This window comes from Quercus lobata, chromosome 3 (genome assembly GCF_001633185.2).
Source record: "Quercus lobata isolate SW786 chromosome 3, ValleyOak3.0 Primary Assembly, whole genome shotgun sequence".
Classification (NCBI taxonomy): Eukaryota; Viridiplantae; Streptophyta; class Magnoliopsida; order Fagales; family Fagaceae; genus Quercus; species Quercus lobata.
In genome coordinates, this window is record NC_044906.1 from 44,517,446 (window position 1) to 44,543,631 (window position 26,186).

The following is a 26,186-nucleotide window of genomic DNA, read 5'->3' on the forward strand; positions in this document are numbered from 1 at the left end:
ATATGGGGGGAGACACTTCAAACCCCACTTTGGCAACCCAACATCCACATGCGGGGGGAGACACTTCAAACCCCTCTCAAATAATCCGACACCCACATATGGGGGGAGAGACTTCAAACCCCAAGACATTTAATCGAGTGACCCATCAAAAATTGCCCACATCACAAGGGGGGGAGACACTTCAAACCCCCACATTTAGAGACAAACAACCTAGTAGAAGCCCTGAACAAAGAAACCTAATAAACACCTAATGAAGAAGATGAAGTTCTTAGGTTGCTGCAGAAGACGCAAGCCAACATATCCTTATGGAGTTTACTCGTGGCCTCCTACAAACATCGCCAGAATCTGGTGTTCCTTCTTAATCAAATCTAACTCCCTACAACCACTACTTCTCAAGATTTGAATGCTATGATTGAGTCTATAATTAGGGAGCTTACTATTTCCTTCTCTGATAAAGATACTAGAAAGAGGAAGCATCATAATGATCCCTTGCACATTACTATAGATGCCAAGGGCAAGAGGATATCATGGCCTTAATTGATGATGGAAGTTCTTTGAATGTGTGTCCTTTAAAAACCACATGTTTCCTGGGCTTGAGTATTGTAGATTTTGTGCCATCTAATCAGCATGTGAGAGCATATGATAACAGTAGAAGGGAGGTTTTAGGGACATTGATGTTGGAGCTCACCATAGGGCCTATGATAAAAAAAGTGGAATTTCAAGTATTAAACATAGTTTCATGCTTCAACATGCTTCTTGGGCGACCATGGATTCATGATACAGAGGTCGTACCTTTATCCTTGTACCAAAAGGTTTGGTTTCCACATGAGGGAGCCATAGTGTGTGGCTTGGAGTGGGACCAAAAGGGACAAATAATGCTCTAGCTCCAATGGAATTTGGACTTATTTGTCAATTTTTGACAAGCCCAAAGTTGCCAATAATTATACTTAATACCACTATATAAATATAATTGCACTCTATGCCTTATTAATAAATTATATCCCAAGGCTTTATTAAACATTTAACCCCTTCATGAAAATATTTGTTGTAATACAAAGTCATAATGTGTAATTGTCACTTTGTAAATTACTACCTCTTGATCCTTGAGTACCCGGTTTAATCCTTAAAGTTATTCACACACATATTTATATATATATATATATTATGAAATCTAAATTCATAAATATAAACTTTAGTAACTCTTTACTAAAGTGGTTAGGCCTAACACTCTGAATAATCAAACTTATTAAACTTATCTTAAGGGAATATTATTTATCACTATAAAGAGACTATGAATTCCATCTTGAGAATATGTGTTCCTTCAATATTATGTGTGGTTGCCCAACATATTGAGGTTTTGACCGTTTGTCTAGATCTCACTTCTGATATATTAAAGCAACTCACATTTCATGATCGGGTTCACTATTCCCTCAGGATTAAGAGTTTACGTAAATGAGAAGTCGTGAGATTTATTATTCGTTTGACAGTTGTTGATAGAATAATAAATTTCACAGCTATCCAGTTTGATATGTTTTATAGACTTAAAACATATTAACATATCAACTAGAAGTCTCCATTTCCATGTTCAAGACAAATCATCTTAATTGATATGTTTTAGTCTTCGCAGATGAAATGCCCAATTTTATCACCGACTACGAACTAAGATTTTGAGTTTACAATGAACTTGTGATTTATATCTTCTGTGACTAAATCACATACCATGCATCTCAAGGACTATATGATAACATCCAAACGTTCATGCTACCATTATTTTAAATAATAATAAAACAAGTTTATTACATAGAACATAATGTCATACATAATGTCAGACATGGAATACAATAGGATTTTAGGGCACTAATCCTAACAACTTCCTAGCCCCTCAGAACCTTTAAAGCCATACACTACTACACTGAATGGGAAATTTGTTAAAGCCGGAGATAGCCAGCATTACTGGGGATTTCCTAAATCGAGATATGATCCTGAGTCAAAAAGAGTGTTGCCTGGATTTGAATTATTCCTTTATTGTGACACTAAGCTTCTAGAAGTGAAGGAGGAAAATATAGATTGGGTCCCGACTGATGGGGTAGATTACATGGATCCTGATGAAATGACTACACTATTAGGAGGCCTACCAACACGCATTGAAGAATCCTTATGAAGCAAGAACGGATGATGAAAATCATGAAGGGGGAGAAGCCCCTAGTGATGATGATGAAGGCAGTGGCAACGAAGATAATAATAGTGACAGTGAAGATAGTGATAGTGATGATAGCAGGGATGGTGACGGTGGAGACAATAACAGTGATGACAGTGATAGTGAAGGAAGTAACAGTGAAGACTATGGTAGCCGAGATAGCGGTGATGATAGGGGTGAACCCCCTAGTGATAAAGAGGATGAAGATGTGGGAGCCTTCTATGAAGACAACTCTTATGATGAGGTGGACTATTGTAATGAAAACATAGAAGATGATGCATAAGTTGTAGGGGGAGATTATGATGAATACCTTTATGGGCGACCTTCAGATTGGAGTTGCATTACGGATGTTAGTCCAAAATTAGGCCCCCGATATGATAAGTATGGTAGGGAGATTCCTGAGCCCGATTTATTTCATGATTCAGAGTTTGGCTCATTGACTATATACACTGACGAAGAAGATGATATAGATGCAAGATTGGCGTTACTTTATAGAAATCTAATGATCCACAGCTTCAAAAACTTAACCTTGGAAAATCTTGAAGATGAAGATGAGAGAATGGAAGGAAGCGAATCAGAGTACTTCCCTCAATATGTCTGCCCAAGCAACAAAGGGAGACAAGCTTTATTTGGGGAGCGGATAGACAACATAGAGCGCTTGGATGGAGACACTAGAGTATTGATGCTGAAGGAAGAAAGAACTCACTAGGAGCTAGCTACCGTTGTCGAGGCCATGACTGAGTTGAGGAATTGGGCATGGGAGGTAGCTTCCCACCCCATGGAAGACCCACTAGAGAAGACCAAGAGCACCAAGCCATTTACTACTACTAAAAAATTGTATTTATCCCCTTGAGTCTATTTCTACTAGTATTGCTATTCTTGTTGAGTCTATTAAAAACTCTACCCTCTATAGTATAATTTTCGATTTTTCTTATTTGTTGGCTTTGAATGTTTTTATTTCGAAAATTAGTAAAAAAAAACTTTTAATATTGAGGAATTAAAACAAGGACATGTAGAACCTATAAAAGAAGAAACCCAATCTGTTAATCTAGGAACTAATGATGAACCTAAGATGGTCCAAATTGGTAACACCTTAACTTCCTTTGAGAATTTGAGAAGTATGCATTAGTCACACTACTAAAGGAATTCAAAGAGGTGTTTGCATGGTCATATGAGGATATGCCTGGGATTGATATAGATATAGTGTAACATTGCATTCCTACAGACCCAACCATGAAGCCTGTCAAGCAGAAGTTGAGAAGGATGAAGCCAATGTGGACTATCAAAATCAAGGAAGAAGTTGAGAAAGAGTACAATGCGGGATTCTTGAGGTTGGTAAACTACTTAGAATGGTTAGCTAATGTGGTTCTAGTGCCGAAGAAGGACGGGAATGTGAGGATGTGTGTGGACTTCAAAGACCTTAATAAGGCCAGCCTAAAGGATGATTTTCCCTTGCCTCATATTGATATTCTAGTTGATAATATGGCGGGACTTGCATTTCCATTATTCATGGATTGCTTTTCGAGATACAATCAGATAAAAAAGGTTCCAAAAGATATGGTAAAGACATCTTTCATTACTCCATAGGGTACCTATTGCAATAGGTCATGCCATTTGGCCTTAAGAATGCTGGTGCCACTTATCAGTAGGCAGCCATTACTCTGTTGCATGATTTAATACACAAATAAGTAGAACTTTATGTGGATGACATGATAGTGAATTCCAAAGACGGTGAAGGGCACATCTCGGCTTTACGGAAGTTCTTTGAGAGAATTTGATTTTATAAGTTGTGGTTGAATCCGAAGAAGTGCACTTTCGGTATGGCATCGGGAAAATTGTTGGGGTTTATGGTAAGGAAGAGAGGAATTGAGGTAGATCCTGAGAAGATCAAAGAAATTATAGAAATGAAGCCTCCAAGGACTGAAAAAGATATCTGAGGGTTTTTAGGGAGGATACAATACATAAGGAGGTTCATAGCCCAGCTCACCATGACATGTGAACCACTTTTTCGATTGCTCAAGAAGGAAGTTCCCACAATATGGAATGAACGATGCCAAGAAGCCTTTGAAGAGATTAAGAGTTATTTGATGAAGCCACCGATACTGGTTCCACTGGTACCCGAAAAGCCATTATTGCTATATCTCACAACCACAAATACAACAATGGAGGCTTTGCTTGCTCAATATCTAGAGGAGTCTAGAAAGAAAATTGCAATTTATTATATTGGCAAGAAGATGATGGATTATGAAGAAAAGTGTAAGGTTGAATTTAATCAACCATGTGTTGGCTTTATTCCGTGACAAATTTACTTGTAATACAGCACTTAGAAACCCTGTATTTAGGTGGAGATCATGTAAGGGTAGTGTGTGAGAGAGTGTGAAGAAATGCTCAAGACTATGCAGTGAAGCAGGGACTCGCGGCTTGATCTCGCGGGAAGCTCGCGGCTTGCAAGTCGCCAAAAGTCGCACACGCGTAGAGCATGCAGGGGAGCTGAACAGTCATGCCACCTGGAGCACTACAGGTCAAAAATTCAGACTGGCCATTAAGTTTGCTCGCGGCTTGAACTCGCGACTTAGTCAAGTCGCGAGGTCAAGTCACCAGCCAGCCTTATTTTTGGAAAAACTGACTCTTCGCATTCCATTCTTACACCAGTATAAATACCCCTCATTTTCACAAAATATGTGTGGCCATTCAGAAAGAAAAACCCGAAGAGAGGTTTCTTCAAAACACCCACCCAATTAGAGAGAGCTACTCATTCTTAGAGAGAAATCTTTGTAGTCTCTTCTCATTCCCTCTCTCATTGTCATACCTATTGAGAGGAGATTTCTATCCAAACACTACCCACAACCATTTAGAGTGTTGAGTGCTTTTGGAGTTTTGGGAAACATTGGAAGATGCCAAGGATGGTGGATGCTATGGATTATAGCGGAATCCGGTAAGTTAGAAAAGAAAAAGGTTCGGCGCAACCTCGTTGGAGCAAGAAGCTTGGAGGGCTTAGGTACATCGGGTAGATTAGGCTTGGAGGGTCTATTGCTGTTCATGTATCCCAACTACATTTTCTAGTGGATTATTGACCGCTTGGAGGGCGGCGGAGAGGTTTTACGCCGAGGGCTTCGGTTTCCTCTTCGATAACACATCGTGTGTTGTCCTTGTGTTTGCATCTCTCTTCCCTTTATCTTTGCCTCTTATTTTCTGCTGTGGATGTGATTTTAATTGGCTTAGATTGTTTACCAATTCTATATTAAGCTTTTATTCATGTTCCGCACATTAATTGTTTGATATAAAGCTTGAATTGGTAATTTGTAAATTGGGGGTCTAAACGTTCAAGGGTGTTTATACACATATTTGAAATTTCAATTGGTATCAGAGCGGGTACACTTGTGGTGGTTTAAATACCTAAGTATGATCCTTGACCCCTTGTGTTTATTTGCCATGAATTGTGCTTTGTATGCCTCTTTGCATGATTTGGTTGGTGATGAATGTAACATGCCACATGTTTGTGAAAATGCCTCTATAAGTGTTAATCCTCATAAGTGTGATGATATGTTACTTGAATCTATGGGTGTTGTTGACAAACTCTTGAAGAAAAATGCTAAGAAGTTTCAAAAGAATTTAAGCAAGTTGTTTTGTGAAAAGGATGATTTGATTGCTAAGCTCAATGAATCCGACAAATTGGTTGAGAAATATAAAAAACTTGCTGAAGATTCTCTTGAAAAGCTAAAAGAGTTTGAATGTTTGAATATGGACTTGGATGCTAAACTTGTTTTGTCTAACAAACTTATTGATGAGTTAAAATGTGAAAATGAATCTCTTAAGATGCATGCCAAGTGTTTGATTGCTGAACCCATTGATAAAAGGGATGATAATATTTCTTGCAATCATATTGTGGTATCCGATCTTGTACCTATTGTGTGTTCTACCTCTAAGGACAAATCGGTGTACATTCCTCCACATAAAAGAAATCAAATGGTGGAGAGAAAGGCTGTTAAGTCAAAGCCTCTATTTAGGTCTCAACCTTAGGTTTTGAATGGGTCTAAGTTTGTTCCAACTTGCCACCATTGTGGTGTGATCGGTCATAGAAGACCTTAATGCTCCAAGTTGAAAAGGGAACAAAACAATGTCGCTAGATCTCTTCCTAAAAAGCCTAGTAGACCTAAACGCATTGTTTGTCACCATTGTGGTGCCTTTGGTCATCTAAGACCTCAATGCTCTAAGTTTCATGCTTTTAAAAGAATTAAAAGAAAAGAGAAACTTGAGCTTCATGGAAATTGTGCTAAAAAGAGTAAACCGGTTTTTAGTGAAAATAGCATGTTGTTAAAGAAAATGTTTAATGCTTTTAACTCCTTGACTGTGTGCATCTCCGGTTCTCATTCTTCCAACCCTCGTCTTGCTTCTCTTGAGACACTCATTCCAAACAATCGTTCCGTTTGGATGAGGAAGGGTTCATATGGTTGAGCTTTTGCACTTTTTGGTCCTTGATCTAATTCTTTCGATCTTTATAGGACCCTTCATGCATTAAATGTCATATTTTCATGCGTTTTGTGCATCTTGCATTTTTTTGTATGCATTGTTTTGTTTTTGATCTTACTTTTATATTTCAGTTTTGTGTGAGTAAAAAATCTAAAATCACATAAAAAGTGAAAAATTTAAAAAGTTTGATCGTATATGTTTAAGCACATATCACATGTGAGTTTGGCTTTGTACCTTTGTACAAATGGCTTTGTGCATTTACGAGCTTAGCTTGTTATTTTTGCACTTGTATTTTTGTGGGAAAAATCTTGACATCTTTGTGTGATTGTTGTAAATCGATCTTCAAGCTTGTCATGAATGATTAGTCAATAGTCATGTTGGTTTTGATACTTGCATAGACTTGTGCTTATATCTCTTCCCACTCTTTTATTTTTATTGCTTAAAGAGCTCAATAAATGTAAATCTCAAAATGAAAAGAGATAATGAGCTGCAAAAGCCGTTGCACATACTAGTATTCGACTAGGAAAAAGGGAAAGCGACTTATATGAAAATGTATGATGCCCAAAAAGCCAAAGGCTTGTTCATCAAATTGAAATATCAAAAATTTCAGGCGTCAATCTCAAAAATGAGATGTTTTGCTCAAAATGAGTTGTATTGATTCAAAATGATAAAATGATATGAATTGTAAGAAGCCAAATGAAAAGCTTCAGTCTTATGTAATCATTTTCTTGTGGGAGGTCATATATGTTCATTTCTATAATTGAGATAGACAGCTTGACTTAGTACTAATTGTGTATGACTTGATTGAATTGATCATTGAAGCTTCACTCTAGACTAAGGACTATTCCACATTTGATACACACACACAACACATTTGCCTAATGTTCAATGAATGTCTTATTCATTTGTTAGATTGTACTTGTCTAAATGTGATGTGCATGTGCTCAATCTTATATGGATTAATCCAAAAATATTTTTGATCATTTTATATGTTTTTGGAAGTGATTTTTATCACTTTTTGTGTTTATGTTTAGTGCTTACTTTTTTTTTTTTTCAATGTTTAAACATGTTCTATTTTGAAAAACAAGTGTCAGAATTTTTGTCCACTCATTTTGGCTACTTGCGTGAGCTGCCAGTTTTGGCTACTCGGTTTGGCGGCTTGCAAGCTGTGAGTTTAAGCTGCGAGTTCATACAGAGAGGTTTCGTGGCTCACTCGCGACTTGGCTCGCGACTCGCCAGTCGTGAGACGCCCAGAATCAGCTTTTTAAAGAGCTTTTTCGTGGGAAACTTGTTTTAAACCTCTCCCATCCTCTAAAACCCCTCTTTCAATATTTTTACATCAAAACCCAACCAATTTGAATGGTTTTTCATTCCATTAATATTTCTAAGGTAATTATAAACTCTTTTCATTAATTTTGATCCTTAGATTATGTTTTGGAGAGTTTTGTGCTCTTGGTTGGGATTTTCATCATAGGGGTTGGGAAAACTTAATTTTTGTCAAATTTTTTCATGGGTTTGGTTTCTTTTGCTGATTTGCATTGGATGTTGGCCCCTTGTGGCAGATAGAACATGTATTAAGGGTGGATTTCATGATGTTCATGCATTGTTTCACATTATTGTTCATTGTGTGCATGCTAGGTGTTTGATAAAATGCCTCTTAGACATTTTCTCGCTTGTTTGGACTCCGATAAGTACCAAACTTTGGGGTTTCCCATGTTTCCTCATTAAGAACATGTTTGGTTCATTGGTTGTGTATTTAACACACCTTACCCCACATGTGCATTTTTCATGCATTGGTCATGCATTGCACACAACCATCTCTTGCACACACCTTTGCTACCCTTGTCATGCATTGGTCTAGACCTTGCTTATTCATCCTAGCATGTCATGTCTACCTTATGCTCTGTAGCATTTTACATTGTCTTAGATTTGAGCTTCATTTTCTCATTCATCTCGCATACCTCATGCATCATTAGCATTGTTCGTTCCTTCTTCTCTTGCCCTTGTTTCTCCTTGGCCCTTTGTCTATTCCTGACAAAAAGGGGGAGAGTATACTCTAGAGAGTATACCGGAGTGGTTTGTCATTTTTATATGACTCTTGTACACATCCTTAGGGGGAGAAATTCTATTTCTCATGCACATTTGTAGGGGGAGATATTTTCCATAGTGGAGATGCATATACCAAGGGGGAGAAGACATTAAGATCATAAGAAAACTTTGTTCTGTTTGTTTTCTTGTTGGTTTTATGGTGCTTTGAGTTATGCTTTGTGGTTCTCATCGCATCATGTTTTTGTTTTGGACATGCATATATCCCTATGTTATTGTGCTTCATTGAATGCATGTTCGGATGATCATTTGCTTTGCTATGTGATCTTTGTAGTCATTTCTATATGACTGTTTTGGTGTATGATCAAGTTGCTCACATGTTTCACATCATGTTTACTTGATCGCAATTTACTTGTTACATTATACTTGTCATTTTATTACTTGCTTTACCTTGAGGGTCTAATGTGTTTTGTGCAAGTGTTTCAGGCTACAAGTAAATATGCTCCAAGTGCATCACAGCCTCTCATCACTTTGAAGGAGAGAAACTTTAAGCACTTTTAGTTTATATTGTTTAAGTTTATATTCAGTATTTTGTGTTTTGTACCCATGTGCTTATGTAAGCTTTTAGGGTTAATATTTTTATGCATAATCTGAAGGCTTTATGGTTTGTACCTTACTTAATGTAGTCTTTTATGCTATGTTGAAATCAGTACTTCTATCTAAATGTCTTGCATTTTGATTTATGTACTGTCACTCTTGTGCCCTTGTAGGATTGTTCCTAGATGCATATATTTTGTGTATTATGCATTGGTTGAGTGTTGGGCATACAAGTAACTTGCATTGAGCTTGTTAGCTTGTATGTCCAAGTGTTCATTCCAAGTGTGAATGAGCATTGTGATCACCACCTTGTAGTGATTGCTTGTTTGATCAAGCCATGGTTTGTTTCTTAACTCCATCTTTACTTGATCACATATTGCTGGCTTCATATACATTTTATGCTTTTCTGCATACAATGATCATGGTGTATTGTTGTGTTTCAGGAGATTCATATATATGATTCAAGAGCTGCACAGTTTCTAGATTTAGGTGTGAGTGAGTTTTGCTATTGTTCCCAAACTCACGTTTAAGTCTAGAGTCTGTTTTAGGGTGGTGGTAGTATGAAGAATGGCCATGTTGAAGTGGTTGTAGATTATTTAATTTTTCTTTCTTAGGTTCATCAAAAAAAAAAAATTGATTGAAAACCAAAAAGGGCGATCTACTCAAAAGGAGAGTAACAAAAAAAAAAAAAAAAAAGGAGTGAGAAAGCCTGCTAGGTTGAAAACTCAAAAAGGAGGCCTAGGCAAAAATTAAGGCAAATAAAGTGAACTATGTGATGACCTGATCCTTCTACCAAGGAGGTACGTAGGCAACCATATATTGGTCCGGTTACAACTTACCCAAACCCACCATTCACCCATCAAGTATTTAAGAAAAAAAATTTGCCAGATCAAACAAATCCATCAACACAAACCATGCCATTTCATAAACCAAACCTTAAACAAAGCATAAACCCTAAACAAAACCATGAAATTGAAAGTCCTAAATAATTCCTAAAGCTAAAAGTTTCAAACTAAGTGTGTGTTAGGGAAGCAATAAAAATTATAAATTATTTCACTATTCAGCTTATTTTTGCTACTATTCATTGACCCCACTGCACTTTTTGGTACTATTCATGAGCCCCATTGTACTATTTCAACTAAATTTTACCTTCATCTACAGTACTTTCAGCAATAAGTTTTCAGTTTCAGCAAAATAAGCATTATCGAAACAGACCCTAACTTCTTAAATAAACATGTTCAAAGCTAAAATTAAAAGAATTAGGCCGTCTTGAGCTTTTTCTCCTTCGATTGCTCATTAGTTCCATTTGTAGCAACATCTCTATTCATTCTTTTGAACTCATAGTTGTTATCCTTTTGCTTGCCTTTGATATCTTCAAGAAATTATTTTCTTATAGAAGCCATGTTGGTCTCTTTATCCCTAATCTTGCCCACCAGCCAGTTGGAGTATTCCACGATCATCTTGTAAAAGTAAACTTTAACAAAAGATTGATCTACTCAGTCAGCCATGTCCAAGCCCAACAACATATTCCTTATAGAAGTAGAAGTTGTGTCCACAAGGGTAAATGGTTTTCTTCCTCTACCGCCAAGCATCCCATGCTCATGCTACGATTGTCTCAAGAGTCTATCAGCCTTATAGAAAGTTGCCTTCCTTAAGCCAACCAAGAAGATATGATCTAATCCCAGAGATCGTAATAAATGAGGTGGGCACTTCCACCAATAACATTTCCAATGAATTGAGATATTGGATTTCTTGTCCAAAAAATGTCACCCAATTACTTTCAATCTGACACTTGGTCTTGAGGATAGCCCAGCTAGGGAAATTACTAGGACCATAATTGGCATTAGTAGGTGTAGCTATCATGTCCAGTCTTTCCATCAACCATATCTGAAAAGTCAAGGAACTCTCAAGGAATTGTTGTGATTCTCCACCAAGAAATACAAAGTCCAACCCTAAAAGAATTTCTGCCAAGATCAAAGAAGTAGGATTATCACCATCCCTAACTTGACCCACAATTCCTATGGCTCGAGCATCTACAAAGCCAGGTCTTCCAGAGCAAAGCACGAACACTCCTATGAAGCAAAAAGCTAAACCAAAATTTTTCTACATGTTGTCAGACAGAACATGAGTACGTCGATCAATAATCCTTGTAACAACTACATGAAGATTCACCATGTGATCTTCAATCATGCTACTGGAAACTGAAGTAGAAAGGCCTATGGTGTTAGATAAAATCTCCCTGTGCTTAGGATCACAAGAAACTACTAGAGATTTTTTGTCAAACTCATTACCCAGAATGGTAGAAAATTCTTCGATATTAGGACAAATTTCAACGGTATTAAACTGGAATACATGATCTTCGGTATCCTAGAACTTGACAGTGGCACAGCGAAAATCCCACTTAATCTTGACATTCCTTAGAACTTGATCCCTTCTAGCTTGAAGGCAATGAAATTGGTCTTGGTAACAAAATCAAAGCTATGAACCCATCTATTGATATCATGTGTGATTGAATGAAAAGGATTTTGATTGTTGGCCATGAATAATTCTTGTATATGATTGTTGTTTCTTGATTGTTTTGATGTAGAGATTGTTTGTAGATTTAATGCTAAGATAGGTTTTTCTAATCTCGAACCATGTTTAAATAAGTTTAGAAAGTTTGAAGTTGACTGGGAAAGTGTTTCATAGTCTAGAACAGATAAAAAGTTCTTTGAAAAAAGAAAAAAAAATGCGTCAAAAATGTGAAAAGTCGTGGTAAAATTAGGTGAGCTAATCGTCACCTCAAAGTGCCAATTGGCACTCTTAAGAGTGCCGATCAGCACTCCTATTGGCACTTCTTGAGTGCCGGTTGGTGCTCCACAAGTGCTGATTAGCACTCAATCCTATCATGGACGGATCGACTTATTTCACATTTCGAGGCACGTTTTTGGTCCATTTTGGCTCCAATTTCACTCCAATAAAGGTAGTTATGCAATAAAATTTCTTAAAAATTTACATTGATTATCAAACTGGGGCATTTGGCCATGCCTCATTCATTTTTCAAAAAGAAAAACATCATCATCATCATTTGCTTCAAAAAAAAGGAGGGAAAGTCAACAAAATCAAGATTTTTCGAAATCATGCATCCATGTTCTAAACTAGGGGCACTTAGCCATGCCTCATCCCCTTTTCTAAAAATCCCAAAGTCAATCATCTTTGTTCAAAGAGGATTTTATTTATTTATTTATTTTAATTTTAAGAAGAAATCACCATGCATAAACTTCCAAACTAGGGGCATTCGATTGTGCCTCAACTAGGTAAGCATAATCATGTTAAGAATGGTTAGATAAGTCCAAATTGTGCACTATAAAGCTTCATCAGGTGAATTCTAAACTTGTCTCATCTAAATCTTAGCAAGACTAAAGTCATCTAAGGATAAGGAGCTAATGGTGAAAATTAGTACAAATTATTTGACTAGAGAGTATTTTGTCTCTTGTAGGAAAATCAAAATACAAGTCAAGCATCATTTGGACTTCGAGTCTGCCAGTTTGAAGATCTTCTAGGCCCACCTCTAGAAGAACCACCCTCCGTGTCCCTTTGCCGCTCTTGACTTGTATAAAACTGAGGTTCTTGCCGCCTATTCTGAAATTCAAGGTTCCTGATTCTTTCTTCCAAAACTCTTGTATTGGCTTTAGCATTCACCATTCGATTGCTCTGAAAAATCATCAAAGATAGGCGTTAAGTCCATTACTATGAATCTTAAGCAAAAGTCTGCAGGGGAGTGTCATCTTTTACCAATTCACTTTGTGGAGCACATATTGAGAAGATTGTGTGCATGCTACTAGCTGTAATCCCCCAATCATTTGCATGCTTTCCTCCACGAGGTCGATGCCAACTTGGAACACAAAGCCTCAAATTTAGTAACAGCTGAATAGAAAAAGAACATGAGACAAAAGTCCAAAGGGTTTGGAAATGTACCGGGCTAGTCCAAGGGATATTCGAGGTATATTCTAGCCATTTTAGATCCACAAAGCTATAAGATTCATCAAAATTCATTATTTCAATTGCCATGCTGGAAAATTGGGATATGTCTCCACGAAAGAAGCAAAAGGACCACCAGCATTGCTAGGAGGAGGATTCTTAGCTCTAGAAGATGGACCCTAAAGATGCAACATTCAGACATTTTCACAAAGGGCAAAATTACAAAAAAAAAAAAAAAAATGATGCAAGTCGTGATGCAAATTAATTTAAAAAGAAAGAAGTTCACTGATGCTCCGAGGTATCAATTAAACAACCTTGAGGTATTTGCAAAGCTTGTAAAGAATGCTTGGGGGGGGGGGGGCGTCGACAGACAGTACTTAGCCATCCAATCAAGGAACCTCCGAAATACATCATCAATATCTTCCAAAAGTTGTGGACCAACCCCAAAATATTCGTACATCCAAACTTGTAAAAAAAGAAAAAAAGAAAAAAAAAAGGAAGTCAACAAACATCAACAACAACACAAATAACCTTTGCAAAATAAACTTGACAAAAAATTTAAATTTTACTTGTCAAACGAATGGTTCACCTCTTAAGCTCGAAAGACTACTTCGAGAAAGCTGAGTCATAAAGTGTAAGAGAATCGCATAAGCCATACTGCCCCAATCATAATATTTGATCCGATTGATGTCCTTCAAACTCCACAGGTAACGTAAACTCACCGTACTCCCCAAGTTTGGACACAAGAGGGTCCCAATGAGAAGGAGCATAAACATTCGGGTGACAGTTGCCACAGTCTTACACTTGTCAATGTTAGAATACAGCCACATCAAGGATACATTTTTACTACTAACTTGTGGAGGGTTCACACCCAAATAACTCTTATCTTCTGCTGGTGAAATGGAGTCATCACTTTCAATTCTCTCACCGCCCAATTTTAAGCCAGTAATGGCTGAGAAGTCATATGGTGTCAACATAACCTTGCCAATGCTTGGATAATGAAAGGTACAAATGGTATCCCAGAATCACTTAGACAACGCGACAAGTAATTAAAGATCCTTTTACTCAGTGGAATCGTGATCCAAAAGAGCTTGGAAAAAGGTTTTGAAGCCAGCTTTGTTGATGACATTTCTAATGTCTGGGATAGCACTGCCCACCTTTGTCTTAATAACTGAAGACTACCCCGACTCTTGAGATTCTACAATGAACAAGAATACCCCACATGAAAATACCAAACAACAAAAAAACAAAAAAAACAAAAAAAAAAAAAAAACTTTGCCAATCATCATGATATCCACAAAAATACCCTATTCCAAAAATACTTACTCAAAATCCCAACAAACAAATAAAGATACCCCTCACAAAAAGTAGCCACACCCAAATGCCATTTTAAAAATTTAAATTCAACAACATCCTAACAATATCCCAATCAACAAAAAAAAAACCCTTTATCTTAATAAATTCATTCAACAATGCCCCAAACATATATCCAACCCAAAGGAAAAAAATTTCCATACCCACGAAACATAATCCCTAAACATCTACCCCAAAGATTTCCCTGCCCATCAAAAATGAACTTACTCAATGTTGCCTACACACCGAATTCCCATAATCAATCAAAATTCGTCCAACAATGTCCAAAACCTCATCCAACACAAAGCTCAACCAATGACCAACATTATCCAAACTTGACAATACCAAACAACTTAACAATCCAAAAATGCCCAAACAAAAGAGATCAACATGCCCACACATTAATTTCCATCCAAATCATACAACATCCAAGAACTCCCACAAGAGCAAATGACAACAAACAATAACAATGCCTCACTATAAATTTCCCAATCAACCAAGAAATCAACAATTTAACCAACAAAAAAAAATGAGCTCACCTTGAAGTCTTTGTTGGGTGGGTGTGGAGCATGAGTGTTTGGGTCTTGAAGAAGTCCCTCCTCATCGTTCCATTCTATGGATGGGTTGTACTTCTTCCCATTAAATGTAAGGAACTTAGGTGGTGCAAGGGGAAATGTCATAGAAGTTGGAGGATGAAGAATCGAAAATGGGTTTCAAAAAATGGGGTTTTCAAAGGTGCTCAAGAACTCAAAGATCTGAAGAAATATTCAAGGGGATGATAGAAATCAAGTTTAGAAGCTTGAAGAAGTGATTTTCTAAGCAAGAAATGGTGTGGAAGAAGAGGAAATGCAAGGGGAAGAAAGCTTGGAATAGTAACAATGGAGGAAGAGGAAGAAAGAAGAAGAAGAAGTGAAAATAAAAAATGAAGTGGAAGAAAAGGGCGCCAAAAATTTCAGCCCCCCTTGTTGTGGTCACGTGAGTTGTTGAGTGACTCAGGTTTGATTGAGTTGACTTGGTCAAACTCGAGTTAACTCACACATAAAAAAAGAAAAAAAAGAAAAGAAAAGAAAAGATGGGCAGAAATTTTTTGATTTTAAGAATGAAAGGAAGAAAGAACAAAAAGGGAGAAGAAAAATGTTTTTTTTTTTTATTTAAATTTTGCAGAAATATTTCTAAAATCTATGTCATCAATTTTGTTTAAAAAAAAGAAAGAAAAAGAAAGAGAAGATTTTCAAAAAAAAAAAAAAAAGACTCAAATTTCAAAGTTAAAAAAAAAAAAGAGATAAAAAGAAAGAGATTTTACAAGAATTTTTAAATTTTTTTTTTTTTTTTTTTTTTTTTTCACAAGGATAAAAGTGATTATTTTGGTGAAACAAAAAGGAATGGAAAATTGCCTAAATTGAGTGGATAAAGTCTCAATCATCAAAATTCTAATTTGAATTTTTTTTTACAGGGAGGTTAGATTGGGTGAATAGAGTTCTTAGTCAACTTCCAAATCGGGCGAAAACAGTTCTTGGTCACCTTATTTCAAATTGGGTGTATAAAGTTCTCAATCATTCTAAGTCAGATTGGGTGAATAAAGTTCTCAATCGACTTCCAGATCAGGTAAATACAGTTCCTGATCACCTTATTCTAGATTGGGCGTATAAAGTTCTCAATCATTCCAAGTTAGATTTTTCAAATAGAGTTCTCAATTGACTTTCAGATCGGGCGAATACAGTTCCTGGCCACATTATTCCAGATTGGGTGTATAAAGTTCTCAATCATTCTAAGATTGATTGGGCGAATAGAGTTTTCAGTCAGCTTCCAGATTGGGCGGATACAGTTCCTAGTCACCTTATTCCAAATTGGGTGTATAAAGTTCTCAATCATTCTAAGTCAGATTGGGTGAATAAAGTTCTCAATCGACTTCCAGATTAGGTAAATACAGTTCCTGATCACCTTATTCTAGATTGGGTGTATAAAGTTCTCAATCATTCCAAGTCAGATTTGGCAAATAGAGTTCTCAATTGACTTTCAGATCGGGCGAATACAGTTCCTGGCCACATTATTCCAGATTGAGTGTATAAAATTCTCAATCATTCCAAGTTAGATTGGGTGAATAGAGTTTTCAGTCAGCTTCCAGATTGGGCGGATACAGTTCCTAGTCACCTTATTCCAAATTGGGTGTATAAAGTTCTCAATCATTCCAAGTTAGATTGGGCGTATAGAGTTCTTTGTCAGCTTCCAAATAGGGCGGATATAGTTCTCGGTTACCTCATTTCAAATCAGGCGAATACAGTTCTCGATTACCTCATCAGCATTCAAGATTCTACCTAGGTTCATCAATTATCAAGTAGATTAGATGTCCATATTTCTCATTTTTTTTGTAAGACAATAAAACACTAGTTCTATGTCCCAAGGTTTTAGGTTCTAGGTTTAGGAAATCATTGAAAAATAAACCTCAATTAAATCATAGTTGCTAAAATCAGTGTCTTTGTTTTACATTGACATTCGCTTTTCAAGCTCTATTAATGAGGGGCATTCTGTAGATTCTCAATTTTGCACCCATAATTTAATCTTAGAAGTTGACTGAAATGATCATTTCAAGTACTCAAAAAATTATAGTTGCATTAAATCATTCATCGCATATCATAAAAATGATCTTGAGATTCTAACGGTCATAACGATATGCTCGATTCTCAAATCGGACCGTTGGATTGAAAGATATCACAAGATCAATTTTTCACGGTTTGTATGCATTGTATGTGGGTGAAGCTAATCAAATGTGATTAATTGAAATTAGGAAGAATTATAGTAAACCCACTTGTGGTTAGGCCCGTTTTCACTTTGCCTACTCGTGGTTCAAAACTTAACACTTTGCCCACCTGAGGTAACTTCTTTTAGGGATCTGTTACCCACCTCTCCCTTTGCCATTAGAAAAACATATTTTTAGGGAAAAAAAAACATAAAAAATAAAAAAAGTTAGAGTTTTTGATTGCTTAAGAACTTTATCCAAAGACTTTTCATTATCTATTAAATCCACCTTATTGAAGGACTTTTCATCATATGTTAAATCCACTTCATCCAAAGACTTACCATGGCTACTCTCTTCCACATGTTCATCAACAAAATTTTGTTAATTAGAAACCCCCTGAGATCGTCTATGCCCTACAACTTCTTCAACATACCATTCAATTTTGAAGCCTCCCTCAACCAAGAACTCAAATTCCCACTACTACTCAACCCAACATCAGATTTCCTTGTTTGCATAAAAACCCATCTAATCAAGACCTTGGCCTTAGCATATTGCCGAAGAGCAATGCCAATGTTTCTAAGGGATTGTGTGTAAGAGACATGAGCAGCTGCTAGAGCATAGCTTGAATCAATGGCCTGCTTGATGAATCTCTCCTGTTCTTTACAGAGATGCAGAGCTTCATTTTTATCAATTTTGGAGTTAGCGCAACCCATTTTCTCAAAATCGAAACACTACCCCCACCACAATTGAACAAAAATCACTACATCAATAAGACTACCAAAAGCCATGGAAATCTAGTCCTTTAAACAAACCACATTATCAGAGCCTTCACAGTGAAATGAATCATTCAAAAAAAATATTAAAAACCCACTTGAACAAAAGCTAGTGAAACTAAAAATATGGACAATGAATATGTTAAATTTGAAATTTCACTGCAATAGAACCACCAAGAGGCTTAAAAAACCCAACTTTCCTCCCACTTCATGAAACTAATAAAAGTGAAGCTCTGCATCTTTGTTAAGTTGGGATTTTTCGTGTTTCTAGGGCTCGTAAGGAAAATTTTCAATGATTCGTGTTTTTGATCCATGTTATGTTTTGATTTGTATTAAAAAGGTGTTTTTCTAACGTCTGAGGGTGAGATGGGTAACGAAGAGCAAACAAATTGAAGTTCAGGTGGGCATAGTGTTAAGTTTTAAACCACAGGTAGGCAAAGTAAAAACGGACCAAACCACAGGTGGGTTTACTGTAATTTCCCCTTGAAATTAATTCTAATTGGTCAATAATTAAAATTGATTAAGTAATTTATGTGATTGGCTGTTGCTTTCTATCAGAATTAAGCTTGGTTGAATAGGAATAAAATGGATAATCAGATAACAAGGGAATTGCTGATAATTAAGTGTTTTTAGAATATTTATCTATTAGATAATTATTATATTAAGGACTTGATTATCAAATAAAAGGGATTTATATTGGAATATAAGTTGAAAATACGTCCAACTGCAAATCCCGACTTAGAAAACCCCTAAAAAAAGAGTTCAGATTAGACCAAAAAAGGAGATTCGGATTGGCACATGGCAAGTGCCGATTGGCACAACTCTGAGGCTCGGCTCAGAAACGACTAGATCAAGCCAAGGCACATCAAATTCATTTTTTAGGGATAAAAATTTGACATAATTCATATCTGATCAAACCTAGCTTATTTTCTAAGCACCAAACCTCTATAAATAGGGAATAAAAATAAGAAATCAGGTTCTCTCTCCCCTTACAATAAAGAAATTCTGGAAGATTTTTTTAGGAATTTCTTTTCTTTCAAGTGACATTATCTTAGATCTCTAAAAAATTCATTCTCCTTGATTTCTGAAATAATACTCTCTTTATGGAATACGTTCACACAGGTATGTTCTAATTTTACTTTACATAACATGATTTTGTTTTTATTTTAGTTTAAAAAAATGCTCTCATCTATGCTTTATGTTCTATGAATGTGACTTAGTTTCTTGTGTTTATATAACCTTGTTTGTAATATGTTATGGCATGCTTGTTGACACCATATTTTATCCACCCTTGATTTGCATGTCGGACCCTGAAAAATCTCAAAATATTATTTTCTCTTCATGGGGCCGTAAGAACATACAGAATGATGCGGTGCAACCCATTTGGGCATTGGAGCACCCAAAGTGCATCTTTCAGCTAAAATGACCAAAATGCCCCTGGTCAAAACCCACACAAAATAAAATTTTATATATTTTTATATCAAACCCAAGCTTCTCAGAGAGTTTTAATAACTTTGACCAAGTTTGACATAAAGTCGATCCCAAGTGGGCCCAAAAACCCTAATTTTGATCCAGTTGTCAAAACTTGGTTGAGACCAATGCCCTTGCAAAGATTATCAAATTCTCATTCCAATGACTGTTCATGGGTTGGAATCGGAGTTAGAACGGTCGAGATGTCACGAAAACTGGGATAATGCACCGATTGATGCACCCCTAATTTTTGAGAGCCATAACTTTTGATCCAACTGTTGGATTTTCAAGATCCATACCTTTTCAGAAACAGGAAGTCAAGACCTTTCCAAACATGTCAAGATCAACCCTATCAGAGGAGGTTTTAGGCTGGCGGCCCTTGAAAGGCCATCGGCGGCCACCTCAAAATTCATGTCTGGGCTATAAAAAGTCCCAGGCACCCTTCATACTGGGGGAGGATCATTTTTTTTTTTCCTGAGTTTTGCTCTTTGCCTAGTTTTTCTACACATTTTTCACCTCTCTCAAATGTAAAAAACACACAAAAAACACCTAAAAAACACCCAAAAAATACATAAAAACTTCTTTATTCTTCTCTCTTCACCAAAAACACAAAGTATTGTTCTTATACCCAATCTTCTTTTCCTTGGTTCTACTCTTTGGATTTGGGGTTTAGGAGTGTGGAAGTAGCTTTTTAGCCACCAACCACAACCTTAACCTTCTAAATATTTTTCTAGCATTTATTTTGCTCTTTGCCTTAATAACATGATTTATTGCTTTCTCAAGCATGTTTCTTGCCTTATTTGTGTTTTTTTTTTTATCTTAAATCTCTTTGCTTTTACGCTTTTTACCATGTTATATGTTTAGATCTACATCCTTACATGCTTATATGTTTAGCTCTACATGCTTTAGGCTTTATGCCTTGTTTTCCTATGTTTTGCGCCTCTTTTTGTTCTAGGTTGACATTAGGGTTACATGCTCATATGCTTGTATGATGTTGGTGGCTATGCCTTGCTTGGATTTATGCATTTCATGTGTTTATTTCCATGCTATATGGTTAGATCCTTGTCATCACATGCTTCTATGCTTGGATCCATGTTCTTCCATGTTTATGTGTTAAGTTTCTACATGTTCACATGCGTGTTTCTATGCCTATATTTTCAGATCTATGTTTCCACATGCTTGTGTGCTTGGATCTATGTTCTCTACATGTTTTATGTTATCTACCATGTACTTGCGTGCTTCATGCCATGTTTATGAGCTTAGGCCTAGACCTTGTTTATCATGTCATGTGCTATTGTAGCCTTTTTGTTCCTTTTATCACATTTTCTTACATTTTGGCCTAATGGTTTGGACCCAATCTAGACCCTATGGTCTTTGTTATTGTTCGTACACCTTGGCCCACATCAATGGGTTTGGATCACCCTTATTTGCATGTCTATGCTTTCTTGCTTCTATGCTTTATGCTTGTAGTAGCCTTTCCTGTTCTAGGCTTTGCCACGCTTGATGGCCTTAGCGGGTTTGGTGGTTGCGTGGTTATGTCCAACGCCCATGAGGCCTTGTTTGGATGTGACAATTTGGGATGCATCACCATGATGCCGATTGCTTCGTGCATACCTTTCCCCTTCTCCGCTCCGTGCGATGATATGCTTGCCATGCATCACCATGAGTCTTGCTTGCTGGTGTTTCATCCATACTTCAACATAATGAAGCTATGGACACTCGATCCAAACCTACATCCGTCCTTCACAGACACCACCTTTTGCTTGCTTTCTTGCTTCTTTGCTTGCCATGCCTATCATGTTTATCCGCTTTATGCCTCTTCATATGCTTTGCATCTTTTCCTTCCATGGCTTGTCTGCTGGTTTCTTGTCTTTGCCTTTGCATGGACACACATGGAGCGGACACTTGGAGCTAGGGCACAATCTCCCATGTGCAAGCAAAACAGGCACGGATGCAAGCTTGTCAATATAAGCCACGCGGCATGTTTAGTAGATTTAGGAGTTTAGCCTTTCCTTTTTGGTTATGTACTCTTTTAAACCCCCTTCCTCCTCCCTCCTTTCTCTCTTAGATGGGTTGTATTAGCTATATCTTGCCATGTTCCATTCGTCCTCATCTTTAGAGTATGGCGACCCCTATTTACTTTCCTACACCTATATTTTGTGCCATGCTCTAGGGATGTAGGCACTTAGTTTCCTACTCTGTGTGCTCGCATTGTGCATGATGTATGTATATATATACCTGCTCCCCCCTTCCGGTGTGATTGTCACCGTCCATGTCACATAAGGCAAAGCGATGCCTAATTTCCACCATGAAAGTAAGGTGACGTCTCGCCGGATTTTTGTTGTGGAAATTTGGCACTTTGCTTGAATGCCTTAGAAAAGTATAGATTAGGACCACACCCATTCAAAAGCCAAACCTCAAAGCCCCCATGCATGCTGAGCCCCGAAAGCCAATGCCAAAGTCATGTTTTTTATTGCCAATCTCCGAAAATTAAGATTTTATCAAAACAGAGTATTATCCTTGGATAGGTGTTATGGGGTGCTTAACACCTTTCTAACACGTAACCAAACTTCCGGACCTAAGAATCAAGATTTCTTTTGCCATCCACATTAGATTAGGAAAAATACCCTTTTTCTTAGCCTAGGATTGGTAATAAAATCAACTAAAAACAAGTGACCAATCACACCTTAGAAAAACCCAATGGTTGGTGGCGACTCTACTCACCTTTAGTAATCCCTTAAAATTTGGCCCAGATTCCTGCCATAACACCAAAGGTAGGCCTACCTTCCTTCATTAAGAGAGAGAGCACCTGAATCCCGTGTAAACTACGCCACACACCACACACGCACACACGTGCATCATCATTCACTCAGGAGGGGCCTCCAATGGGCCCCTGTGCACACAAGAGCCACGGCAGGTGGTTGAACGAAGGCCCACGACGACGGTGGTAGTTTTTCCGCTACCGTTTTTCGAGGCTGAGCGTTGACATACTAGTGACTCCATTGGAGATCGATGAGATTTTAGCCTTTAAAGCTTTTGATAAAACCATAATCTTTGGACATTAGCTTTCAAAAACACAGAAATTGGCATTGGCCTCCGGGGCTTTCCTTTTAAAAAAGGCTTTTACTATATCCTAGTAGACCATTTTCAAAAGAGCAAAAAAAAAAAAAAAAAAAAAAAAAAAAAAAATCTAAAATCCTTCTCCCGAAAAAGGAGGCTTTGAGGTATTTTTACATGGGGCTTTTCTGCTTTCCTCACATGCTTTATGGCTTTCCTTCACATGCAAACATAGGGTAGAAAAATTTAATTTCCACTACACTGTTATTTGCTTTCATATATATATATATATATATATATATTTGCTATGCTTTGAAAAAGTCTTTCCCCTTCATTAAGGATTGCATGACATATACACCCTTTTTTAGTCAAAATCAGGCTCTACATTGCTGGCGTAGTCACATCTCTTTGGGGATTTCATGACCCCATCTGTAGATGCCCAGAGACACAATCATCAGTTGTGTTACCCATAGTTAGATCTGAGGCTGACTTTGTAGGCACTTCTAGGTTCATGGGTGGACAGGCGTAGTTGAAAAAGCCCCCTCGATGCTTCCCGCCCCACAACTTCCATGAAGGGAGGGGTATGGCGATTGAGTCCCCTTAAGATAGGAACAACCTATCAACTAAGCCTTTGCATATAGTTGGCCTAGTTATGTCAAACCCGTGAGGACTAGATCAAGCCTAGAGCCCATCAAGACTAAGTAAAGCCCAAAGAGTGAACATTCGAGCCTAGGAAAGGGTACCCTTATAGGACTAGAGGTCAGGGGAAAGTGTCTTGTAATAGGTGCGCCCTTTTTGCTTGCATCAAAGAAATTGTGCTCTACTCTAGGTTCTTTCTATCCTGTTTGCACAATATCCATGATTAAACCCCTAAGGAAAGCAACCCCGTTGCTTGTACATGCTAGATCATACCCTATCCCTAAGGGTTTACAACCCTACAAGGGCATTCACGCATACACTAAATGGTCTTGTCACCTAATTGTGCAAAGATAAAATTCGTGGCAAGTAGCCGAAACTCCATTCAAGGGGGGGGGGGGGGATGTTGCCGAAAAATTGTCAAGAATCTCAGGATATCATGAGTCTAAGCATTCCTCTAAGGAAGATCCAAGAAAGATTGCCCAGAAGCTTAAATCATCAAAGAGATCACAAGATGTCAAAGTGGCCAAGAGGGTCCAAGATCCAAATTGCCAAGATGGCAAGATTGCCAAAGGTCCTAGATGTCAAGAATCCAAGAGCTCCCTCAAGTGATCCAAAGGTCCAAGGGATCCATGCTGTCCAAGTTACCTGATAGGCCAAGAATGTATTGACCCCTTGTGATAAATTAACCAATTAACTAGCCAAGTGAATTAATTAAGTTAATTTACATGCAATACACGTGGTAGCACAAACAAATCACTAACTAAGTTAATATGTAACGGAAAATAAAGTTGACATGGTGATTTGTTTACGAATGGGGAAAATCTCTAAGGCAAAAACCCCACCGGGTGATTTTAAGGTCACCAGTCCCGAGAATCCACTATTGTCACAACAAGCGGTTACAAGTAAAGGAATCCTAGTACCTTATACCAACCTATAATTGAACCCTTACCCCAATATCCAATTGGACTTGTTCTGTAGTGACAATCTCTCCTTTTAATGCGCGGCTCCCAGTATGTGACTAACTAATTGATGCACAGATCCAAGTATGTGACTAACTACTAACTTGAGAAGGATGTTGGCTGCAAAGTTCTTCAGTTCGTCAACACGATGTAGATCACGAAGCTCCTTGGTTATAGAACCCTACGGTGCACAAACACAGCAGCTTCTTGAAAAGGAAGATGAACTAGGGCAAAATATCTCTGGTCACAATATGCTTGTGAAAAACCTTTGCATCAAGTTGCACTCACTTGCATCAGCTGCGACAACTCTTAAAATATTCCTTATATATATTTGGGGTTGTGAGAAACGAAAGCCTAAACATGTATACACAGATTGGAGTGGAATCAGATCTGAAAAACTGATTTTCTTAAATCTTGATAGATAGGCTATCTATCGAGCAGCTGTTGAGCATCGAGTAAAAGCTACCTTTTAAACCTCAATAGATGCTATCTATCGAGCTAGTTGTCTAGCTTTAAAATCTAGCACTTCTTCACTTGATTCTTGGATAGATTTGCATGGTTTTAACACTTAGACTTGAAACCTTATTCCTTGAAGTATTAAACACATCCTAGATTTACCCAATTACAAGTAAAGTGCATTTTGTTAAAGGATTAACCACTTCTACATTGACATATGTTCCTAACATGATTCATATATGTCCCAACAATCTCCCCCTTTGGCAATCCAGGACAAAACCATAACAAACAAATGAACATATGAGAGAAGTCATAAATCAATCAACTCATACTCACTTTTTGAATACAATAAAATCTATCCTAATTCAAACTCTTGAAAAACTATGCAAGAAAAGAGTTTATGGCAGGAAAGATTTTGACAACTTGTATTTCTGAAACACTTTAAACAAAACTCATCACGGTGTCTTAGGTTGAAACATAAATAAAAGATTGCATACAATATATAGGAAGCATATGCATAAAGAGAAAAAAGAAACAACACATGAAGAGATAGGTGAAACTGTAATGACAACCTCAATATATATAAACATCAATAATGAGTACAAGGTTTGCTATCACAATGTAAGAACAATGTATCTAAAAAGTAAAGAAAAGAAAAGATACAAAAAGTCCTCACTACATCCCTCATAAACAAAAATACTCCCCTAACAAAAATATCTATCTCCTATACTAATTCTCCCCCTAAGACTATGACTACTCTCATACCCAAAACTACTCCCCCTTTTTTTCATGAATGACAAAGGGCATGTATCTCAAGCAGTCATCACGTCATCACCAGAAGAGCTAGCATCCTCATCATCATTGTCCTCGTCCTTAGATGCCTCTGGAGAAGGAGAGGGAGAAGCCACGAATCCACCAAGGCGAGCCTACCATTGGGCAATACGACTGACATAGGTGTTCACCTGACACAACTTATCACTGAGTGTGTCAAGGCGAGCATTCATGCGCTGAAACTACGCCATAATCGCTTCGAGGGTCACACCACTTGGAGTGGATGCAGAAGGAGTGGAATAAGCTGGAGGAGTCGCTATCTCGGTTTATGGCCACTTCGATCGAAGCTGGGCCTCTCTCCATCTAACAGTAGCAGCGTCTATGGCACACAAAGCAGAGAAGTGTGTAAACTTAGGATAGGTGATAGAAAAATGGTGGAGAATCTACGTGATAGCCGAAGGAAAAATGAGCTTATCATGGGTTGCCATATCCCTATAGACATTTATAAGGGAGAGAATGAAGTGAGAGGGAAAATCTATAGTGAGTCCCTCAAGAAGGGATAAAAAAAAAATTGAGCACGAGGCATAGTCATGGAGTTATAGTGAGACAAAGGATGAAGAACGGATGTAATCACCATGTTAAGGAACCTCGGACCTTTTGCAATGCCCAAGCAAGGGGTGTTTTGACAGTCACCCTAAGAT